Source organism: Ascaphus truei, chromosome 8 (genome assembly GCF_040206685.1).
Source record: "Ascaphus truei isolate aAscTru1 chromosome 8, aAscTru1.hap1, whole genome shotgun sequence".
Taxonomy (NCBI): Eukaryota; Metazoa; Chordata; class Amphibia; order Anura; family Ascaphidae; genus Ascaphus; species Ascaphus truei.
The window spans coordinates 20200055-20222724 of NC_134490.1; the positions used below are offsets into that span (position 1 = coordinate 20200055).

Here is a 22670-nt window from a genome sequence, read left to right on the forward strand (position 1 = left end):
TCAGAGTGCAAAATTAATAATGATTTCTCCAATCTCCAGTATGTCTCTTTCTGTATACTCCTATGTGTTTTCCAGTCATCTGTTCTTTTACTACATTTGACCCTCCTAACTTTTGTCAACTTCTCCACAGATCATAATGAAAAGGTGTGTACGGTTGTTGCCAACTCTAAAATGAAAATAGAAAGGTTGGGGATTTTTTTTGTCTTCAACAATGATTTGTCTTACCTATAGAGTAGAATTGCTCTATGACGAAAACTAACATCTTCTCTTGTGCAATGTACAGTATGAGCAGCAACTAATTTATTTTTCAGATGCAATAGGACACCATACATACATACATACATACGGGTGAGGGCACTCCTGATTGGAAAACACAGACATAGCGGAGTCATCAATAAACGCAACATAGTTGTGTAAATTCAAGAATGGAAAACTGCAGGTATGTCCCTTCATACAAAAAAGGTTCACTTTATTGTGATAACATCAACGTTTCGGTCCTCGCTGGGACCTTTCTCGACATCGTAGGCACAATTTCCAAATGCAACTATGGTTGAGGGGCTGGACAGGAGGAGAACTTATCAGAAGGGTTTAATAACTACTCTGTACCAAGAATTCGTTTCCCCCGGGGAGACACCTGAACATAAGTATATGGGGAAATGGGCTAGAGACCTTCAGGTTGAACTCTCATATGAAGATTGGGAGGATATATGGGATAATGCGGCAAGGACCTCCGTATGCACAACTACGAGAGAAAACATCTATAACAGTTTGTACAGATGGCACTTTACGCCCAAGTGGTTGAGGCAGATCTATCTAGAAGCCTCTGTTGAGTGCTGGAGAGGTTGTGGTCAGGTAGGAGATATGGCTCATATCTGGTGGTTCTGCCTAGCAATTCAGAAATACTGGGCCATGATACAGAGGCTAATTGAAGATACATTGGGGGTTACAGTGATTTTTACTAAACCCATTAAAAATCTGGTCCGCCACCATGTACAGACTAATATTGCATAGAAATAGAGCTCTATCTCATGAGCTTGGAAAAAAACCTGACCCACCCCCCCTTCAAGAAGAGAAGTGATCCAGAAGAGAGTGAATGAGGTTAAATTAATGGGACAATTGACTGCTTTATTATGGATGCAGCTGAGAGATTTCATAAAACCTGGGAATCCTGGGATAGAAGAGATAATGGCGCCTACGAACATAAATTTAAGGCTCCCAAGAAGGAATGGGAGTTGGAGAGGTAAAAGGGAATCGGTCGTTATAACAGGTTCTCGAGGAAGGATTTTTCTGCGCTTTCATGAATCTATAACTCTGCAATTGTAATTAAAATGTATTGACCTTGTAAAGATACCAAAGTCAGGATGACTAAAAGCAAAATGTATGTACTTGGTGGACACCCCATTACCCCCCTTCCTTGAAAACTTCAATAAAAAAATGTTTAAAAATAAAAAAAGAAATGAATGATAAATAACAACATTTGAAATGGTATGGGTCTAACCCAAAGGTCACACATCTAATATGAGTTCCAAACTCTAATCTTACATTCTTGGAGCGAATTTGGGGCAAAGTACTTTAAATCATTGACGCTAAGAAAGCAGGATTAAAATTACTATCTTGGCACCAATTTAGCTCCCAAATTGCCTTGATAAATACTACCCATTTATTAATAGAAATACCTTATATATTTGGGACACAGCATATATATATATATTCACCGTGGCCTCTATTCCATATGGTTAGAAGTTGTGATAAAACACAGGTAACAATGCATTGACTTCCGCTAAAGTGGTGGGTGCATCATTAACGGTGTATTGCTTTCTTCTACATTTCATAGGTCGTACAATTAACTTCACCACACAGGGTTATGCTGTAATAAGAACTACTGTAGCTGCATTCAGCTTCACCATCGAACGTCCCTTTATTTTCTAAGAGATCAAACAGCCTGGTGAAGTTAACTTGTTTCAGGTCTAAATTGAAATAAAAATGAGGGCTTAGAAGACATTGTGATTTGTGTTTAGTTGGATAAAGCTCCAGCTGCCAGATGCCTGGGGCACAGATGATGTCTGCAATATCTGTTCTTGGACCAGCTGTGGCTGATCACATTGGATTCTGAAATATAAATGGAAGACAAATGCATAGGTATTTAGGAAGCTGATAGAGGCACCCAGCTTGAACGCATGTTGTGTGCACACACAGTGAGTGAGCAAAGGATGAGATGAAAGAACAGTCATTCTACGGGCAGGTGGCAGGGATCTCTATGCAAGGATGAGAGTGCAGATGCTCACAGCAAATCTTCTTTAGCTCATTTAGTCCTCAGCATTAATAAAGACCTATTGGCTGGACTACTTATGCCGTGATGAGGCCGCAGTCCAGCTGTCTGCTCTCCAGGCTCCATACCCGTCTTCCAAAAGAAATGGACATTGCATCTGCATGTACTGTAAATAACTGAGAAGAACTTAATCACTTGAAACAGCTTTTGCTCTTAAATACTCTTTGGCTGCCCAAATGCCCAATACATGAATGTAACTTCCCCAATACAACATTCAAGGCTGTCTGAAAACTCTTTTTACTCCAGGATTATTTCTGATATTTAGAGAGATAGGTACAGGCTATCGATATTTGGTCCTCAACACTTTTCGAGAATACTCTCCAGCCTTCAGTGTAATATTTACATGTGACACCAATCTCAGGCCTTATGGTAGACGAAGGAAGAGGAATGCACACTTGTGATTGCATAGAGAAAGCGCTAATCAGGGCATTTATTTACCTCTGGCCTTATTCCATTCAAATTTTAAATAACAAGCCCATCTTATGCTTCATATGTGTTGATTCACAGGTGCAATGCCTCTGAGTAAGGAAGTATTTGTCAGTCCAGTGTTTTCTTATCACACCCTGTCCTTAGCAGGGAACCAATAAAGATAAGTTGAGGGGGAACTCTGGCTGTACAAGCACATGCGGAACACTGACATCACAAAGTGACATCACACAGTGACATCACACAAAAGGGAGTAGCCAGGGGAAATCAAAACCCTCCCAAGTCTAAAATCACAAAGTAAATAAAAAATACTTATACTGTAGGTGTCAGATTTGGGTACAAAATGGATCAATTACTAAGGTGAAACCCCTTAGACATGTCACTAGAATTGGGTCACTTTGGTCCTTGGAAGGATTGCCCTTTTAAGTCACAGTGAAAAGGATTCGCAATGCAGGTTATTGAGTTGAAGGCCTGGCCGTCCCACATAGGAACAAAGTGATAGATTTATGGGGTGAAGGAGTGGCTCAGCGAGAAAAAGCCCTGACTAGTGTCAAATCAAGAGGTGGGTAACTCTTCAAGGCCCACCAACAGGTCAGGTTTTCAGGATATCCCTGCTTCAGCACAGGTGGCTCAATCAGTGGCTCAGGTTCTGACTGAGACCACATTGTGTTGCTGGTCCCATCTGCATGAAAGGAGCAAAAAATAGTTATTAGAGCTCAGTTATAGGCAGTCTCATTTTGTGTATCAAAAACATCTTTTAAACAACTAACTAGTGTATTTATATTCTTTAGAAAGATGTTATCCCCCTTAAAATAAAACATTTACTTATTTGTAATCTGTGTAAAATAAATGTATTTTCTCTTTTCACCGTGTCTCTTGAATTGACCCAGAGCAGCGACTGACGTTCATCTGTTTGACTTTTGATGGCTTTATAAATACTTTCCAAATAAGGAACAAAACAAGAGCAACAATTTAACTGCAGATCTGAGAATCGAGAAACAGACTTATCATGAAAAAAACATTGGATCGTTAATTTAAAAAAAAAAACAAAGCTTTTAAACATCTTGGCCATTACAAAAGTATCCAGCCACACATTATATAAGTTAGGGTGGGTAAAAAAAAAGTGACAAAAACCCTCTACCGTACAGTGTTCAGCAAATAAAAATCTCTTGTCAGCAGTCACGTCTCAAACAGGTCTGCAACCCTGTCCTTCCCCATTATCTCTTAGCATACAGTTCTTCTGCTACAGCTAGGGATTCTGGGTAATGACATGCAAATGAGCACTCAAATACATATAGTTGTCTGATTTATTCAAAGGTGTCAATCCACTACATTTAGGAAATAGCTAAAGAAGTAGCTGAGTTGTAGGGTGACTGCCTTTGAAGCTAGTGAATCCAATTGTCAGCTCCATGTGACCTTGGGCAAGTCACCTTGTCATGCACCAGAATAAGATGGTAAGTTCTTTGGAACAAGGACTCAGTAGGCTTGCAAAATCCAAGTACAATAGGGCACCCCTCGTACGGCAGGTTAGGTTCCAGACCCCTGCCGAAAATAAGAAATCGCCGACAAGCGAAACATACTGTAGCCTTTTGACTCCCATACTCATGCATAACTAGACCTGAATGTTTCCTGGCGGAAGATACTTGTGGTGATGCCGCCAGTGAAGGGTTCTTAGTGCTCAGCGTGACATCCTGGGGCCACTGATTGTGTCATGGTGAACTCATGATGGCGAGTTACAGCAGAGCCGTGCAGGTAAAGAGAGACAGGACACCCAGCAATGTGACCCATCACAGCAAGTGTCTCTCTCCTGTTCTGCTGCAGGCCGTATTTGCGGAACGCCAAAAAGCAGGGCCCTACTGTATAGCTCTGCATATACAATCAGCGCTATGTAAGAAAAAATATTTTTTTATTGAACATGCCACTGCCCCCTATTGTTCACTTTCATACTAAAAGGGATTACTGTAATCCTTTAAGAGTAAATACAAACTTGCATACAACTTCATATAAAAGAGTTGAGATTACACACCATGTGGTCCAACTCTTGTTTTCTACATTTTCACTGTTACTGATGTTACTGAAACCTTTTCAATAAACTACACGTACAGCCAGGAAGGATCAATTCCCACGCAGCTCTGATCCTTCCTGCATCTGATTGTTACATTTTTGTGACAAATTGATAAACTACATCTTCACCCGGTTAAAGATTTGATATCACTCTTTTAATCTGCTATCAATAAGTTATTAATCGTTCACCTGACCTGTTCTAATCCCCGTCTGCCTTCAAATCCAATAATCATTTCAAAATTCACAGTCGAGTGGGGGACTTACTTTGAGCAATCAATTTCCCAGGGAGATCATTTATTATTTTTCTCAATGAGTTCAGTCCAGTTACTCAACGGCTGCAGGGAGAAAATCACACACAACCCAGTGTGTATAATATAAAAGTATGTACATATTAAAGACGTGGTTCAAGTGCTTAGAAAAAGTAATGGTAACATTTTGAGAAATTCTAAACCTGTTAAATAATTGAACAAAGCTCGTTTAGAAAGATTTATACAGTCAGCTTTTAAAAACAGAAAGGGGAGATCATTTTCAAAATAGATAAATAATGCCCTTTCTAAAATGATACTTGCCTGTCTAAGATCTTGTAGCAAACATAAAACAAGCAAATCTATTATATTTGATGCTGAGAAGATGGGAGGTCGTTTTAATTATAGTTGGGTTCAGTGGTGCCATTATTTTGTAAAAGAATATGCTTGATACGACGACATGTATAAAACCCAGTATAGACTGCGAGTCCCGCTAATGCCCGGTATTGCACTCCGAACTGGCGTTAACAGCCGTTGATTTGAGTGGCGGTTTAAGCGAGATCATGGTACCATACCCCACATCACTTAATTCATCTTCTCCATAACGCCATAGTCTTCTGCATTAGACACCTGCTGGTGCTGAAAGAAACTTACAACACATTCAAGTCTAGGAGCTATAAGGCTGAGGCCCCACTGCACGCGCCTTGAACGTGCAGAGCGCTATACCACGATCTGCGGTCTGCAGGCGGCGTTCTGAGGCACAGGGGCGTGGCCAAAATGGGCTGTGTGGGTGCGGCCATGATGAGGGGGCGGGGCCACAACGCCGGCCAAACTAAAATGAAAAAAAAAAAAACCATGCCCTCACTACACACACACTTCTCCCCCCACCTCTTGCTCTCCCCCCACTCGCTCCCGCTCCCCGGCATCTCTGATTGGCTCCCTGCCACACCACATGATGCGTCGCCGCTAAGGATCACAAACTGGTTGTAGCCCCTGCCGGCTAACGCGTCACAGTGCGCAGTGAGCCTGGGAGCGAGGAGGGATTGGGGACAGCCAGGGAGCAGGTAAGGGGCTGGTGAGAGGCGCGCATGGCCGCACGCGCCGCCGGCTGCACCGGGGACCTAGCCTAAGGTTTCTTCCAGTGTTGCAGGGGGGAGATGTAGCGATGTAAAGAAAGTCCACATAGTAGTTTGTTTTGACGCATTGCTCCATTTTCTGCTGCCGCTTGAGTGCAATGTATGAAAGAGTTCCTTACATTTGACATCAATTTTATTTGCCAGAAAAATTACACTTCCTCAGACCGTGACAGATTTTTTGACACAAATATAAGATATAAAAGTGACCCACAGAAACGCAGTTTGCCACATCTCATTACAATCTGTGTGTCATGTCACTCTTCCCTGACACCTCATATTGTCACGCCCCAAATCACAAGGTGACGCAAATGGCGTGTAACCCGTGTGTGATGCAAGCAACACATACACACTGCCCCCTGTCAGTTTCCTATCATAGATATGTGACTAATGATGGACATAGGATCAGCCAATAACTAAGGCTGTGGAAGAGGTGAGACTGAGGAGAGAGGAGCCTTTAGGAGGGGTTGGTAGGGCACAAGGAGCTAGATCTGCATGAGCCTGAATGAGTTCAGGCTTGATCGAGTGTGACCTAGGGACAGTCTCTGTCCAACTAAGAGAGAGCGGACATTGACTGGAGGGAGAGCAGTGCAGCATGCAGAGAGGCCCAGCAGATCATCACCGGGAAGCCACACAGAGCAGTGAGCACCGCCGGAGGAGGACCTTCAACGGCTGCAGTTAAAGTGGTACCAAAATATTTTGCAAAGTACAGGCCTGCTACACTTTGTTGCATTAAAAAGCTCCAGTGGTGTGTCGGCGCCATCACATAGGGCAGCCTAGATATCCAGGATTGGGTGGCCATATCCTCACTGACATTGGCACACACCCGCGCAGCGTTTATGTGTAATGTTATGTTGATGTGCTGTAATATGACTGTGGTGATCCTTTGTTAGTAACCCACATTTTAGTTTCCCGTTGTCTGACCTCAAGCCACGTGTGGCATATCATCTAGTCATAAAGGACTCGGGCCCCCACCTCAGCAACAGGTACCAGTCTAGGGCCTAGAATAACAGGGGTTTTTCATGTGCAAAATGTAGAGCAAATGACTAAGACGCAAGGTGAAAATAATGCCATTTGAGTCACTTTTGCTCCAAATTTGCTTTCATACATCACCCCTGAGGTGTCTAATGGCAGAAGACGGTTTAGTAAATACGGCCCATATATAAATTGTTATGGTACCATCTAAAAATGTTCCCCTAGAGAAACAAAAATGTCAGGACAACAATTAGATGACAAATGTAACAAAACACCACGTACAAAAAAATAATTAAGAAATGCTTGGGTTAGTCTAAGAGGAACACTTGATCGTTAAGGAAACAAGTAATACAATATGGATATCAAGAAAGGATTAGGGTTTTATAGTAAATAAATAACATAGCCAGACTATTGGAGCAAAAGGGTCCTTATCGTCTTTCATCCTTTCGATGTGTTTGTGTCTGAAATGAGGTGCTTGTATATTTATGGTATATCATGAGATATAGGAGAGAGATGCATGACTGCACATGGCAAGCCCTCCCCCCATCGTTTCTTAAACCCCACACAAGCATCAGCAATGATATCCATCATGCGCTGTCAAAAGAAAAAACGCACACCAACCGTACAGCGAAATAAGCAGATCTTTACAACAGAAACGCAGTCAGACAGCTTCTCTCATCCCTTCTCTTGCAAACGCTTTAAGGTGAAAGGGTCTCAGGGCCAAAAAGTACACTGCCTATTCTCAAATCCTAATTAAATGTAACTAATTAAGTCAACCGTTATTTGAAGGCACATTACCATTAGGGAACAAGTACAACATTGGTCAAATAGAAAATGATTTATCAAAATGTTCCGCTGAATTCTGATAGGAGCTCATAGGTTAAATGTAAAGCTTTCAAAGTCCCAAATTAATGAGATTTCTGCACCAGAATGGCATTTTAATAGAAAGATTCTGACCTCAAAGAATGAGCTTCTATTGAAGCCTATGAGACATGTAACTCCCAAAGACCTGAGAATGATGGTGCATATTTACTATGCTGTTCTTTGAAACCTTGTGGAATAAAGAGCATCAAATTAGGTCACATACCTTATTTTCAATTTAAGCAAAATAATGTAAGGACTGAACACCAAAGCAATAAAATAAAGAGGACGAACAAGGGGCATGTTATTCACCACAAAAATACCCCAAATAATGTTAAAAAAATATTCAAGAAGTCAAGGCACTCCAATATATAAAAAATATATACTGTATCAACATTTATTAAACATTATAAAATTAAAATACATCATGGTACTCGCTATACAATCACTATATAACCATATGAGACCATACCTCTCACACACAGCCCCTGTAAATTTCTATTGGTAAACAATATGGAGGTTAGTGACCCCTCCTCCCTAGTTTCAAGCTCGCCCTTCCCACCTTTTAATGGCAGTTCTTGCTCTGCACCTGCGAGTGACCAGTCTACTAAGACAGTTCTCCCTCCATTAGAGAGGTTATGAGAGTTTAGTGTTAGGACCTACAGATGGGTCACACCGTGACGTTGTTATAGGCTTAAAATACTTTGGCCAAAGAATTGAATTAAATGACCTTTGCTTATGAGAAGATAAACAGATAAAGTTGGCCCCTTGCAGACGCACTTACCAGAACGCCCTCCTACTGTCTCTACCTTCTCCCTACCAATTAGATTGTAAGCTCCTCAGAGCAGGGACTCCTCTTCCAAAATGTTACATTTATGTCTGAAGCACTTATTCCCATGATCTGTTATTTATTATTTATATGACTGTCACATGTATTACTACTGTGAAGCACTATGTACACTAATGGCACTATATAAATAAAGACATACATACATAAGTATTTAACTATATAATATGTAATGTTGGATGAGACCATATCTCTGCCTGATAGTACACACCCCACTCGAACCCTGGACTAGCTCCACAGACCTCACTCAGGCCTTCTCATGGTCTTGTGAAGGACCTCATATGAGTATATAGTGATTGTATAGTGAGTAACATGATTAGGGTGACCAGACGTCCCGGTTTAGCCGGGACAGTCCCAAATTTACTGCACATGTCCCGGTGTCCCGACAATTATTTGAAAATATTTAAAATGTTACGGTTTTGGCTGCAGAGAAAGAGGCGGAGCCAGGATTGTCAGGGGCGGGGCCAGAATCGGCAAGAACGGAGCTGCTGTGCAAGAAATATGGAGAGAAACACGCAGCTGCAGTTACAGCCACAGGGGGCGCCTGCATGGCTGCTCCTCATAGAGCTGGTTCATATGGGACTGTGTGTGTGTGTGTGTGTGTGTGTGTGTGTGTGTGTGTGTGTGTGTGTGTGTGTGTGTGTGTGTGAGTGTGTGTGTGTGTGTGTGTGTGTGTGTCAGTGGCTGTGGCAGTGTGTCTATGCAGGTCAGAAAGAGGGAATAGGGGGAGAGAATGGAGGAGGAGAGTAAGAGAAGAGAGAAGAGGGGAGGGAGAGAGAATGGGGGGAGGGAGAAAGAATGGGTGAGGGAAAGGAGAGAGAATGGGGGGTGGGAAGGGAAAGCGAGAATGGGGGTGGGAAGGGAGAGAGGGAATGGGGGGTGAGAGGAAATGTGGGGGTGAGAGGGAATGGGGGGTGAGGGAATGTGGGGGAGAGAGGAAATGTGGGGGAGAGAGGGAATGGGGGATAGAGAGGGAATTGGGGGGAGAGGGAATGGGGGAGAGGGAATGGGGGAGAGGGAATGGAGGGAGAGGAAATGGAGGGGGAGAGGAAATGGAGGGAGAGAGGAAATGGGGGGGAGTGAGGGAATGGGGGGAGAGGGAATGGGGGGGAGAGAGGGAATGGGGGAGAGAGGGAATGGGGGGGAGAGAGGGAATGGGGGAGAGAGGGAATGGGGGAGAGAGGGAATGAGGGGAGATGGAATGGGGGGAGAGGGAATGGGGGAGAGAGGGAATGGGGGGAGAGAGAGAATGGGGGGGGAGTTAAGGGAGAGAATGGGGGAGGGGGAGAGAGAATTGGAGAAATTGAGAGAGATAATGGGGGATGGGAAAAGAGAGAAAGAGAATGGGGAGAGGTAGAAGGAATAATACAGCATCAATGGTGACATTTTTTTATGTGTCCCAGTCCATGGTACTGTATAATACATTTTTTTATATTTTTCATATATGGAGAGCTGGGAATTTTTTTAAAACTTATTTTTCATTGTTTTGTCGACTGAATAGTTGGTCAGTAATTTGTCAAGGAACCAAAACAAAGTGCACAGTAATTAAAAGACTCGGGCCTAGATGCACTAAGCTCAGATAAATCGGTGAACATAACGTGACATTACCTAATTCACGCTGTATCCACAAAGCGAATTATATGCAAAAATACCTTCTGTGTTCTACGACTTATTAGAATAGGATGTCACATTATTGTAGGATTGTAGAATAATATTGTATGACCTTCCAATAACATGACATTATGTAGGTCCTGGTGTTACTCTGATTCAGACACTGAGATAGGGCTTTTGCTGGAGTGTAGAGAGGAGAGAGAAATAAACCGGGAAATAACGCTGTTATTACATAGCGCCTAACTATACCCATTTCAGACCCTGTAAGTGCCCTATTTCAGGCTCCGACTGGGAGTAACACCAAGTTTATTTTTGGCTGAAGTAACATAGCATTAAGTCCTCACATTAACATTAACAGACTTTAGTAAGTGTAACCCCACTACTTTTAGCACTCAGTCTTATGACTATTGCTGAGGTGGGGTTTGACAGGGTGAAGTAAGGTACTGATAATTATGCCTGGGAAACATACATCTGATTCCTTCATCCAGCACTCAGAAAGTTAACCAAGTAAGAATACTTGGGCAATCAGGAAGTAAGCTGAGACAGCTGACAACTAGCTTGATAAGGAGGCTACTGCTTGAGAAGATGGCTGACTCAGACTACATAGCTGTCCTGTGCAAGCTCCTATCCAGAAGGATTTCCTAAACTCTCTCTAGGGACTCTCAGAGGGGACCACAATCCGTGATTGGTCCCAGCATCGGTGGAGGGGAAACCAGTAAAAGCCCTGGGGGACTCGGAATCTGGAAAACCCTGATCCTAGAATACCTAATTCCAAACAACCGACTATCCTATGACTCTCCATGGAATATCGAATGTATCCATGGGGATACAAAGAAATACCCAACAGCGAACATTCTGCTCCGCATCAATGATTGAGAGGCTAGACTACTAGTAGGAGTTGCTCCCTGGCTACCTGCTCCTGTTCTACTTGGCCGAGACTGGCCCTACTTCAGAACATTGTTGGCCCCTACTCATGCGAAGCCTACTTCTTCCGTATCAGAGAAGCCCGGGGACTTGTTCCCCTTTTCCCCTGAAATCTTTCCCCATAGACACCGCATCCTAAAGACGCGTAAACAGAGACGTGCGGAAAAAGAGGACTGGTTAAGAAAGGCTGGGACTCTAGGTAACCTTAGTCAGCCCAACAGACTGCAAGTCATGGCGCGAAATGACCAGGATGGGGAAAAGACAGATATGGGAATTTTGCCATACCTGGCTCTTCCTGACTTCCATCAGAGGCAAAGAGAAGACCCAGCTCTGGCTAGACAATATGAGAGGGTGGTACAGGTCAATGATAATATAGTGAATGAACAAGGTGGAAGGGTGTTTCCACATTTTTAACTACTGAATTACATCCTATATCATGTGAATAAGGTTACACAAACATGGGAGGTCATTCTACAAATATTAGTCCCTAAAGTTTTTATTAAAACAGGGTTTACCGGTACTACCCATTTCAGTCCCTCAAAAAGATATTAAAGAGCTAGAAAAGGAAATAACAACATTTATATGGCATGGCAGAAAGCCAAGAATAGAGAAAAAAGTATGTCTCAACTAGATCTAACAAAATATTATGAAGCGGCCAGGTTAAGCCCCCTGATATATTGGTCAATGGAGGAGGGAACAAGACCATGGGTAGATATAGAAAGAGCAGAAGCCCAGACGAAAGACATGGTGACATTACTATGGTTTAGGAGGGAGTCGAGGCCAAAGACTATCAAAACACAACCAGTGATCTCACATTCTCTAAAACTATGGGATAAACTATGCAGCGCTAAACCTGTCTCATCTATTTCCTCACACCTGACCCCAAGTCTGTCCAACCCAGAATTCACTACAGCACTACAATCGAACGTATATAAAATATAGAGAGAAAAAAGATTGGGGAGACTCTGGGATGTGATAAAACTAGACAGAATAAAAACATTCCAGGAAATAAAGGTGGGGTTTTGTCTACCTGACATGCATCTATACCAATATTTTCAGATAAGTCACTATATCACTTCAATACAACCCACACAGGATATGTTTTGACACAAACTATTTTTGAGAAATTATACTCAGCTAGGGTATATCATAAAGGAACTATAACACAACTATATCAGACCCTGATTACACAAAAAGCAGAGCTACCGAGTAAACACAACCTGGACTGGGAAACCAATATTGAGCGGGCACTAGAGAGAGACGAGTGGTTGGAAATATACGAGAGATCAGCTAGATCATCTAGGAGTTCGGCAATCCGAGAAATCAATCTCAAGATATTACAGTACATAGATGGTATTATACCCAGCCAGACTCCACTTGTTTTTTCCAGCTTCCTCCCCCCTATGTTGGCGCAATTGCGGCCAAATAGGCTCATTTAAACATATTTGGTGGACATGCCCGAAAATAGTAATATTTTTGAGGAAAATTAAAAGTTTAAAAAAGAGAATTACGGGACTAGACTGCCCGTGGAATGTAGAGACAGTACTAATTCTAAAACCAATAGAGGATATAGAGAGGAATGTAGACAAACTAATGATGCATATTCTGTCCTCAGCAAAGGCAGTTATAGCTACAAACTGGAAGCAGAACGATCCGCCGACAATAGCAGAAGTCAAAAACAAACTAAATGATATTATGATAATGAAAAACGTACCAGTTTAATCCAGGACAGATACGAAGGATACCTAAAGATATGAGTACCATGGATGATCTATTGGGAAGCTAATGCTTAAAAATTCTCTATTTATTCTATTTCTAGCCAGTAAAATTGTGACAGCATTATGAACCAAGCCAAAATGTAAATGTATGTGTAACAAAGTATAAACGGATATACTGTGAACAAAGTTAAGATGGAAATGTAACCCTCCCCCCACCTACTTTTTCTTTTGTACCCCTTACCCCCTCCCAAATAAAACTTGTAAAAAAGAATAATAAAATACAAGATTAAAAAAAAAAAAAAAAACAGTGTTTACCCTAGCTCATACTCTCCCATGGGGTGGTCATCTGGGCAGAGATAAGACCACGGACTACATGTTGGGCTGGTTCTACTGGCCAGGCATACATGGTGATATCATGAAATGATGTGAGACATGTCCAGAATGCCAGTTCATTAGCCAAAAGGGACCGAAGCCGGCTCCCTTGATTCCTCTGCCCTTGGTCTCGGTCCCATTTGAGAGGATTGGTGTAGGTCTGGTAGGACATTTAGAACCCTCTGCGAAGTGACATAATTTTATACTAGTTATCATAGATTATGCCACCAGACAGCCTGAGGCCTTCCTTCTGAGATCAGCCACTGCTAAACAGGTGGCTCCCAGGCTGTTAGAGCTGTTCTCTCGGGTTAATGCAGGATGTCCTGAAGTTATTAGAGGTTAAATCCACCCGGACCTCAGTCTACCATCCTTAGACTGATGGATTGGTAGCGAGGTTTAACTGAACTTTAAAAACCATGCTTAGGAAGTTTGTGGACACTGAAAAGCGAGCTTGGCATGAACTTCACCCTTTCCTATTGTTTGCGGTATAAGAAGTTCTCCAAGCCTCCACAGGTTTCTCCCCGTTTGAGCTCCTGTAAGGACGCCAGCCACGGGGTATTCTGGACCTACTGAAGGAATCCTGTGAGGAGGAGCCCTCCCCATCCAAGAATACCCTTCAGTATGTAATAGACCTTAGAAACAGCCTACACATGATAGTTCGGTTTGCTAAGGAAAATTTTTAATCTGCTCAAGAACATCAAAAGAGGCAGTATAACTAAAATGCCCGCATAAGGATCTTCCAACCTGGGGACCAAGTGATGCTGCTATTACCGACTTCAATGAGTAAACACCTAGCGAAGTGGCAGGGTCCTTTCCAAGTTCTCTGCCGCACTGGGGAGGTGAATTATGAAATCTCTCAACCGGGTCCAGGAAGGGTAAACAAATCTACCACGTAAACCTCCTGAAACCTTGGAAAACGATGAGATCGCTATTCATCCACCCTCTGGAAAGAGAGACGGATTTTGGTCCACAGCATCCAAAGGGAAGTACTTACATCGGGTCCCTATGGGAGGTCAGTTAACAACGGAACAAAGGTCAGACCTACTGAAATGATGTTAACAGTTTCCAGATGTATTTTCCGAGCTGCCAGGACAGACTGATTTAGTGTCCCATAGGATTGAGACGGAACCTGGTGTAAAAGTACGGTCCCGACCCTACAGATTGCCAGAATGCCGTAAAGACCTTGTAGAGAGGGAGATAATAGATATGTTGGAATTGGACGTGATCGAGGAGTTCCACAGCGAATGGTGTAGCCATATAGTGTTGGTCCCTAAACCTGATGGGGTGAAGTTTTGCGTGGACCTCCGAAAGGTAAATGCCGTATCCAGATTCGATGCATACCCAATGCAATGGTAGATGAATTGCTTGACTCCCTTGGTAAAGCAGAGTATATCTCCACCCTAGACCTCACAAAATTATATTGGCAGATACCTTTAGCGAAGGAATTCAAATGCAAAACTGCCTTCGCCACCCCTCTCGGTTTATACCAATTCGTCACTATGCCGTTTGGGTTACATGGGACTCCAGCCACGTTCCAAAGGTTAATGGACAAGGTGTTATGACCCCATAAGGGATATGCCGTAGCCTACTTGGATGACATCATCATCTATAGTAGGCACTGGCAGTCCCATATTAAAAGGTTAAGGACAGTTCTAAGGTACTTAAGAGAAGCAGGGCTCACTGCCAATCCAAAAAAATGTGCCCTGGGAAAAGCCACTACCAAATATTTGGGCTATGCCATGGGGGGAGGGATAGTAAGGCCACTCGCCAGCAAGGTGGCCGCAATAAAGGAAGTCTCAACCACACAGACAAAGACGCAGGTCCACACTCTTTTGGGGTTAGCAGGGTACTACAGGCGGTTTATACCAACATTTTCAGAAATTACAGCACCTCTAACAGATTTAACAAAAAAGAGTGCCCTGACCCAAGTTAGATGGTCTTGGGAGTGCCAAAGCGCCTTTGATATGTTAAAGAAGTGCCTGTCAGAGGGCCCCGCTCTTCAGAGCCCAAATTTTAAGGAGCCCTTCATAATTCAGACGGATGCCTCTGAGACTTTTCTCCTTTTCAATAAAGCAGTACAGAGATACTTCTCTCTCTGACTAGAGCAAGCTAGTCAGAGATAGAAGTATCTCTGTACTGCTTTATTGAAAAGGAGAAAAGTGTGATTGGAAATACTTTTCACTTAAACAGCATTCAATCTGGTTGAAATTGTCCCACACTATGTCGTTTCTATTGTTTCTTTCATGACGTTGATGTGAACACTGTCGCTCCCCTGAACTTTTGAAGAACATTGGGATCCAACAGACTAGAGAACAGTCTTTCAAAGGGTTCTGAGCAGCTATTCAATTAGCACTATACACTGTGTGGTGTAAAGGATTTATTGTAGACCTAAAAGTCACTATATATATTCACTAATTGATCACAGTGCACGGAAATATATTTCAAGTCACTTTATTATAGTTTTATATGTTTTCTATCAATATTTTGGACACTATGCAATAAGTAAGCGCCGTCACAATCATTTTTTCTCTGACGGATGCCTCTGAGGTAGGACTGGGAGCAGTTCTGTCCCAACAATTTGAAGGTGTTGAACACCCCATATTGTTCATGAGCCGGAAGCTATTCCCAAGGGAAGTGAGGTATTCCGTCATTGAGGAGTGCCTCACCGTAAAATGGGCAATTGAGGCCTTGAGGCATTATGTCGCCAGAGATGCACTTTACCCTGGTCACTGATCACACACCCTTCAAATGGTTAAATACCATGAAGGACACAAACTCGAGGTTCACCCGGTGTTATATGGTCCTCCAGCCTTTCAATTTTGATATCCAGCATAGGCCTGGGAAGGAGCATGGAAATGCCGATTTTTTGTCGCAACAAGGAGTGGAGGGTCGGGCTTCAGCCGTGTGGGGCCCTAGCCACACACAAACAGGGGAGGTATGTGACAAGGTGAAGTAAGGTAGTGATAATTATGCCTGGGAAACATACATCTGAGTCCTTCATCCAGCTCCCAGAAGGTTAACCCAGTAAGAATATGCGGGCAATCAGGAATCTGAGACAGCTGACAACCAGCTTGATAAGGAGGCTACTGCTTGTAGTAGGTGGCTGACTCAGATTACAGAGCTGTCCTGTGCAAGCTCCTATCCAGAAGGATTTCCTAAACTCTCTCTAGGAACAGAGATTCCCAAACAAAGGTACAGTAAGGACTTTAATATTGTTCCATAACTATTGTGGTATATGTTTAGGGGTTGGGAACTGGACAAAGCCACCAGCCCGATAGATAGGGACTGGAATGTTTAGCAAGATCTCCCTATGGCGAGTAGGCGTTATTTTTATGAGTTTTGTTTTGCCTTAAAGGGACAGTGTGCCCAAATATTTTTTTGTGCTGTGGAGAAATTAAACCATTCAACATTTGGTTTACCCTGAAACTGCATGTGTGGACTATTGTCTGACCTCGCCTACAGGCCGTCCTGCCACATGGTGCCTGAGTCCATATTACCAACTTACTTGGCCACACGTGGCCTACGGTCAGATGGCAAGAAGAATACAGACGCAGTATGGGTGATACAGCTAGTTTACTTATTCCTTTCCAACTCTGGTACCTTGTGATCCTCTGCCGAGCATCACTACACACAGTACACAAATACAACACAATCCCCAACAATGCTGTGTGAGTGTGAATCAGTGTCAGTGGTGTATTAGCCACACACTCCTGGGTATGTTGGCTTCTGATAGTGCCAGCACACTGTGGGAGCACGTTGTGTAGTGTACTAACTGTTGCAGGCCTCTGCTTTGAAAAGAGTTCTCCGGTAACACTGTGCTTTATAGCCGTCGAGGGTCCCCTCCAACGACGCTTGAGTGTGTGTGGTGCCTGTCAAATAGGGGGTTACATAAGTAGGGGATCATATAATAAAGCCTCATTTGCATCTCTTTATCACCAACATCTGTTCTCGTTAATGCTATGCTCTTTACGAGAAAAAATCATTCTTAATGTTACATTATTGTCCTTAGTGGACACGCGTTACTATTAACATGATGGTAACTTAGGTTAATGTCACGTTAAAGTAGTCTAATGGAGCTAAATGCATCTATGCCTAAAACCTTTTCAATGCATAACGGCCCACCGACGGGGGAGCACAAGAACAGACCACGCATACTGCAGCTAGAGCCTGGGGGGTGCAGGGAGGGGGGGAGTGGGGAGAAAGAGTGAGAGAGGTGAGAGAGTGAAGGGGGGGGTGAGTCAGAGACAGGGGGAAGTGACAAAAAGCAAGAATTGGAGCATAGTGAGAAGATGGAGGAAAGTAGGAGACTGAGTGACAGGGCGACATGGAAGAGAGAGGGATGGTGTTCGAGAGGGGGAGATTTAGAGGGGAGTGGGACTCGCAGGGCTGTCGACAGGGGGAGCAGACACCTGCCCCCCGCTCAACAACCTGAGGCCCAGGTGGAGACTTTAGTCCTGGGCCCCAGTACAGCTGTTTGGTGCCTTGAATGCATACATTACATTTTGTGTCCACATACGTCATAGATGCCACCTTTATATATTCACGGTCCCTTTGACGCAGTTTAAAGCAGAAAATAAAGTGCTGATACAGATTACTTACTGATAAACAACAATTCAAAGGTTACAAAAAGTAAGGATTGGCCAGTCTGAGAGTATGAAATCCAAACGTCGAAGTTCGTTCAGAAGTTCAAGTCGAACTGAGAAGCAAACGTTCGGATCTAAGCGAAATTTAATCCAAAACCAGGAAAAGGTTCAACCTCCGATTTGGCTTTTTTTTTGTGGGGGGGGGGGGGAAGTGGGGGAGGGAGAGTTCAACTGGGCGAACTATGAGATTGCAAACGACTTGCGATAAATTAAAAAAAATAATGGTGTAGTAAGCTTTTAAATTGATTTGTCCATCTGTTTTATTTTCCACGCAAATATATAAATTATTTGAGAATACCCAAAAGTTTGTGACACTACAATAATGTGGATTAGATTTGTTAATTCGTACTCAGGGTTTGAATGCATAAGAAATCGTAAATAAAAATACCACTTGCGGTACATTCTCAGACAGGTCTTTCTCCATCATCGCTTATCAAGCAGTGCTTCCACTGTAGCCAGGGATTCTGGGTAATGGCATGCACATGAGCACAGTGAGTCACTCTTTACTTCTCATCCATTTTAACATGGAACTCTATGCCTGTCGTATTACACAGCTTCTCAGTAAAGCCTGGATTTAAGAAGAACAAATCCAGGGATCCACATTGGTCTAATTCAGGGAATGCCCAATGCCACATGATAAAGTATGCACTTTATGTGCAGGGACGAACCAGTGGCATATATCTTCCGTTCAAATATTTCCCAGTCCCCCCTTGGCTTCAAAACCAGTCAAAAAAACAGTCAAAAAAAACAACAAAAAACCACCATATTTATGAAAAAAGAGGAATCCTATTGAAAGCACCGGGATATGTTCCTTTGATAAAGCAGGTGCAATTCTGCCCCCGTTTTGCAGCCAGCTGGCCTTAGTAAATAACCCTTAGATCCTCTCTGTTACACTCCATTGCAGGGTATGAAGCTGGAAACACGCTCCTGTTCATTTCCCCTGAAGTTTCAGCGAGCTTACTGTCACATTTTGTTTCTCTCTGCCCTTTCTCATTTCCCAGTATACCTGCGCTGCACCGAGCAGATTTTTAGCCCCAGGCAATTTAGACAGACATGCTGAGCTAGAAAAACTGAAGCTGTTAATCTGACCGCATATGCCGTGGTTGATGTAAGGAATCTTTGCACTAATGCTAATGCAGTCGTACTTGGAAATCAGATGGAGCTAATAAACCCCTTGGCTGCCAGAAGATTTTGTATTTGCAGCACAAGGTTTTAAGTATCACTGAAAGTCAGGGGGAAGTCCTCACTTTCTCCCCAGGTGTTACTTACCTGGTTGGGATGTCACCCCTCACCTTGCATGCACTGTATCTGAGAGGCTGCATTATGTGGAGATTCCTCTGTCATTTCTGGGTTTGGCTTCTTCTAGGAAACCAAAAGCTTGCTCTCTCCTTGTTCTGCACCCAATGTTTTACACTATTGTATTGGATCCTTTCTGATACTTAAGTGCTAAGCCCAGTGTTGCTACCTTCACACTCTCAAAGCCGTAGTTCAAGCTGGCGTTGAAAAAAAAAAATCCATCCTTTATGTGCATCAATACAATCTGCGCACTGACAAGTGATTAGCTAAGTTGCTGATCGATCCCTTCTCCTGTGATCGATCGGCGAAGATTCGGCTCGGGGGTTCATTAAATCTCTGTTAGTGCAGCAGAAGAGTACCCAAGATGCAACTTTCTGTGTGGATGATCATGTGACCAGGCAATCACTAGATATAATTGGTCCACTGCTAGAGAGCTGCTAGGCGGGGCTCAAGAGTCAGTGCCTGTTTCAGAAGAAGAAGGGGATGTGACTTTGTAAATGGTTGCTATAGAAACAAAAATGCTTGTTACATTAGAATACATTAAAAATCGGGTTTTTTTTGTTTTGTTTAATGCTACAAGTATTTTCTCATAGTACAGAACTGATTTATTTAAAAAAAAAAAAAGTAGGATATTGCTTGAACTGCAGATTTAAGAAGGAACAATTCTCTCTCCTTTTTTTTTTTTAGATGATCCTGGGACCCACCGATTACTGATATACTCAGTGTCACCAGTGTTCCCTCCTGGGGAAACAATATGGCGGTCAAATCTTGCGGGACACGGGGGCCAATAAGGGAGCGTTAACATCATCAGTTGCAGCTTCCTACTGCTCAACAGAGGCAGCCATATTGGATTTTCCACGAACTGCACTGACAGGAAAAACTGTAATTACAGTATGTGAGGTGCTGGGGTTCCTCGTAGCTGAAAATAACAAGGTTCAGCTCTGGAAGACTACTGGTTTCAATGATTTAAAACAATATATTTCAAATTTTGCCATGATTGCTGCTTTAAGGAGGGAGAGGGAGTAGGAGTATGATACCTTTTATTGGACCAACAAGTAATTGATATGTTACAAGCTTTCAAACCTCTGCAGGTCCTACCCTCTCCCTCCTTTGAAACTACTGCTGCGGCCGAGTTTATTCGAGCATTTGCCCGTTCTCGGCCGCAGCAGTAACCTGGCGCGCGCCGGAGGGTGCCGGGTGCGCGCCGAAGCAGCGGAAGAGCGCCCTCCGATCGGGGCGCTCTCCCTCCCGCTGCCGGGTCCGCCGGGTCCCCCGGAACCCCCTGCCGCCGTCCCCCACATCGCGGGACACCAGGGCTCCCTCGGGGAGCCCTGGACGCGCGTGCAGGGGGCGCAGGCACCCGATGACGCGTGACCGCGCATCAGTGGTGCACGGCACGCTGAGGGAGTGCGGCTAGCACGCCGGGGCATCCCCCGGCTTGCGGTGCTAGCCGTGCTCGAATTAAACGTGTCGGTAGTGTACATGGAATACAGAACCAAGACAGATACTCACCCTTCTTTGCTTGCTTTAAGGAGACACCAATGTATCACAATAGTCTTAGGCCTCGGATACAGTAGGCACGCGCGTGATGTAGCGCATGGTGTCATGCGCAACTGTAGTTTGAGCGATCCGTGACCTGTTGGATTTGTATGACGTGCGCGATGGGGGCGTGTGGCAGAGGTGAGGCGGAGGCGTGATGTCACATGAGCGGTTCTCCCTCATTGGCTGAAATCTTATATTTTTTTTGTTTGTTTTTTAAATAAATCAGTTCTATAGTATTAGATAATAGTGACTGGTTTTTTAATTTAACTCAATGCCATTTGTAATTACTGTAGTTTTAATATACTGAGCATCCTTTAATATCTATAGCAGGTTTTAGCGCTCCTCCCAAGCAGTGCAATATATTTGCAACACTTTCCTGTTTGTGATAATGTGTTGCCAATGTTCCCAGCAGTTTCAGCTGCTAACTGTAACAATAGATAATGTTACCTTAGTAATATCAGGATACATTGTAGCTGCTGAGTTTCCCCCGACTGAAGGATTGATGGAAACGGAAAGGCGGCCATTACGTTAGGCGCACAGTCAGGATTGTTACAGATTTACAGTATATAGTAACAGGAGCACCAAACAATTGCTAGGTAAGACTAATGTAGAATTATACATTGTTACATACTTTATATATATATATAAAATAAAAAAATAAAAAAGAAGAAGGCAGAAAAAAAAGCAATGTAATATTGCTGAACGGCTGTGACACACAAATATTATTGTGATGAAGACAGTTCTCGACGTTTCAACTTTCAGCTCTTCTCTTATGACCAGTGTTTACTTTTCATAGCCAGTGTAACCAATGGTTTCTCTTTGACAAATGAAGAAAAAAGCAGCACAGAGGGATGGAAGGGAAAAAAGAAAAGAAAAAAAACTGGCGTTGAAGAAAGAACAGGAGGCAGCACACGGACATCCCTCGTGCAGTTAAAGGGAAAATGACTTGACAAACTGTTTAAGCTTTCCCAGTCTCCAGAGAGGTAGTGAAAAGTGTTTCGCCAACAAAGGGGTTGAGTAGAACAAATAATCTAAGCCTTTAATGAGATAGCTGATCCCTCTAATACCTGCTTCACTTTGTGCCGATGGCTATTACAGTCAACGATACACAAAGTTTCCCTCCATAGAAACACTCAGTGACTGGAGAAACTGCTGCAGTATTCAATCCAATCATTCATTCATTAGGGGGTAAAAGGTCCAATCCAATTACCCTGATTCACACTGAGGGACCTGCATAGGGACAGCTCTTTCAGTTCCTTCTCTCTCTTGTTTGTTAATCCCCCACTCATTAAGACCCTTGTTCCTTCCCGCCAGGGACCCTGGAACCACCAGGGAGGAGTTTATGCAACAGGCACTAAGAGAAAACAAAAACTAAGCACTTTTATTCCTAACAGCCTTTCTAATCATGTACACTACGTCTAAAATACCAGCCAGCCCCGTCATTCAGGTCCCTGGTGAACTAGTGAGAAGCTGAAAAAGAAAAGGGTCTTCGCCCAAGCCTTTTTATTCAGAGATCTGTCTCTTTGTCCCAGTGACACCCTGTGGTTTAATTAGTTTGTGTTTAATCATCATTTCTATCATTAAGCTGGGATGAGCTGGCTTTAGAGAATTTCCATAAATGGCCCCTCAGTGAGCCCGAGTCAGTCAATGCAACAAGTCAACATCTTCTTAAGACTTTCCCTCT

General features: G+C 43.3%; 1 long non-coding RNA gene across 2 annotated transcripts in view; it reads right to left on the reverse strand.

The window, feature by feature from the left end:
• The window catches only part of LOC142500899 (uncharacterized), a 118374-nt gene that overhangs the window by 24354 nt on the left and 71350 nt on the right, over positions 1–22670 (reverse strand). The window lies entirely within an intron of this gene.